Consider the following 2,602-nt stretch of genomic DNA (forward strand, 5'->3'; position numbering starts at 1 on the left):
CCCCCTCGCAGGGAGCATCCAACCCCCCCAGAAACCTGCATCCCACCAGGTCCGGGTGCTGCAGGGTCCTCTCCCCGCCCCGGGTGCAGGTGGAGGCGCCGGGGCCTCTCCCTCCCCATCAATCACGGCTGCAGACACAGATTAGATCAGGTCCAGCCTGGTTCTGCCCTGCCTGGGGGTGAAGGGAGATGGTCCAGGCCTGTTTGTCTGGCTAATTAGCAGAAAGCAAAGCCTCCCCCCATTCCAGGCATCCTTGTCTTTGAGCCAGTAGCCTCCAGCCAGGCTTCAGCAGAGCCACTAAAGCTGCTCTGTGCTTTTGGGCTGGAGACAGGGAGGGAAAGGAGAGGGAAAGGGCAGTGCCACCCAAAGCACCCATGGGACACGCCCCAGGCATCCCCCCAGGGACCTGTCCCCCAGCACAAAGAGGATCTGGACCAATTACTTTTTTTATATCAGTCATTAACAGAGGTGACAAGAGAGAACAGCAGAAGGGCTGCAAGCAGGGGCTCTCCTGTGGCACCCACTTGGGACCTGAAAATGGGTGACAGGCCCCATCTCTCCCTCAGCAGGAGAGGAGAGCTCAGGACGAGTGAGCTGTGTGGGAGCAAACCCTTCCCCTCCTGACTGCTGGGGAATGGCAGCTGCCTCCCAGTGCCCCCAGTTCCCCTCTGCCATCAGAGAGCCCCACCAGTCCAGCACAGCCTCCTCCAGTCCTGCCAAATGCCAGAGATCTCCCCGTATCGGGGAGAAAGGGCGGCTCACCCTGCCCCTCTGTTGGCAGCCAAAGCCCCAGCTCCTTACAACACTCCTTTCCAGGACAGGGGTCGAAAGTGCTTGTTTTCCACGGGGAGTCTTGCAGAACAGCTGGGAGTGGATGGCAGGAAAGTTGGAAGGAGTTTAAAAACTGCTTTGTGGTCACGTAATCCCCGTGCCCCTCTCCCATGGGTGGAATCGGCCGCTGGGGCCGTGTGGGAAGAGGCTGTGAGTTTATCCTCTGTCCAGCCCTGCCAGTAAATTGCTTCCCAGCAGAGTGGAGGCTTCCCAGGCTAAAGGACAAAGAGGAGTTTATCTGCCAGCACCAAACCAGCTGCTGGGGTAAGATAATGTCTGTCCAAACCAGGGACCACCCGGAGGCACAGGGCAGACCCTACACTATAACACAACCCTCAGTCTTAGCAGGATGAAAATACCTTCCAAAAGCTCCAGCACAGCTTCCCAGTGCAGCTCTCTGCTGCTGATCACTGCTCACGGAGTGGACACCAGCTCAGATCAGCCCTTTGAATCTCCCAAGCCCATCGTTTCGGTAGCTTTTGGGTTTTTTAATGAAGACCAGACCTGCTTTTAGCCAAACAAACTGACTTGCCACGAGCAAGACTTGCTGCACGCCGGGGGACTCGAGGGATGTGGCAGTGCCACCTCTCCAGGGGTGAAATGGCAGGAGGCAGTGCTGGCAACGTGCAGAGAGAGCCAGGCTCGACATTGGCCCCTCCTGCTGCTGGTGCGGGTTTGAGGGAAGGGGACGCTCAGGACATCCCTTCTGGGCACAGGAACCAGCTGAGAGAAGATAAAACCGCAGTGAAAAGGTCACAAGGCATGAGAAGCCTCTCGAGGGGCACCCTGGCTCCCACACCCCCCCCGTCCCTGCCGTCGGGGAACATCCCTGCTCTGCCTGCTGTTCCGGCGCTGCTCCCCGGGTCCACGGGCAGCCATCCCGCCTGGAGCATCCCAGGGAGCTGCCCCGGGGGGGCTTGCCCGGGTGACACAGAGAGCCAGTCTCAATCTGTATCAGCCAAACCACCTTCTCCCCTGTCACCCTCCTCACACGTTTTTACAGGGATATTAATTTCCACACCATTTGTTCCAGGAGAGCTTTTTCCAGCTCCTAAAGATTGATGAGGCAGTTGATGATTCTCACTCATGCTCCAGGACCTGGTGTCTCCAGATCCACCTTGGGAAGTGGATGAACAAGTGCAAACGAGAACCTCCCAGCCCCTCTTGCCACCATCAGCCACCTCACTCTGGGCTCTTTGTTCCAAGTCACTCTTAATTTCCTGCTTTCCATTGTCTCTCTGATAAGTGATGGAAAAGGGGGGGGGAAGGAGTAGCGATTATTTAATTGTTTTCAGGATTTCAAAGAAACCAGAGCAGGGGTTCTCTCCCCCAGACCTCTCCTTTTGAGTCTTCCTCCTGTCACCATTACTGGGTAACTGCAGAGGCAGAAGCCGCCCCTATTGCACAAGAGAGACCCAGAGACCCCAGAGACCCCAGGCCCCTGGGCAGTCCCCACACCAGCTCCCTGGGCTGTTCCCACCCCCAGGAGCCCTCCTTGCCTTGCCCTCGGTGGAAAGTGCAAACCCCTTGGGCCGAGGTCCCCCCAAGCTTCCCGAGAGACTCTGTGATTCTCAGAAACCTCTTGGGGGTCTCCAGCTGGGGTGACAGCGTGGCCGTTGCCCTGCCCTTCCCCTCCTGGGGACACCAGGAGCAGCTGAGCCTTTTGCAGCATCACTGGAACCGAGATGTTTCTGGAGCAGGTGCCGGGGAGAGCAAGGTGGGCAGGGCGGGCAGAGCAGGGTGGGCAGAGCAGGGTGGGCAGAGCAGGGTG

This window comes from Chaetura pelagica, unplaced genomic scaffold (assembly GCF_000747805.2).
Source record: "Chaetura pelagica isolate M959 unplaced genomic scaffold, ChaPel_1.0 scaffold47, whole genome shotgun sequence".
In the NCBI taxonomy this organism is placed as follows: Eukaryota; Metazoa; Chordata; class Aves; order Apodiformes; family Apodidae; genus Chaetura; species Chaetura pelagica.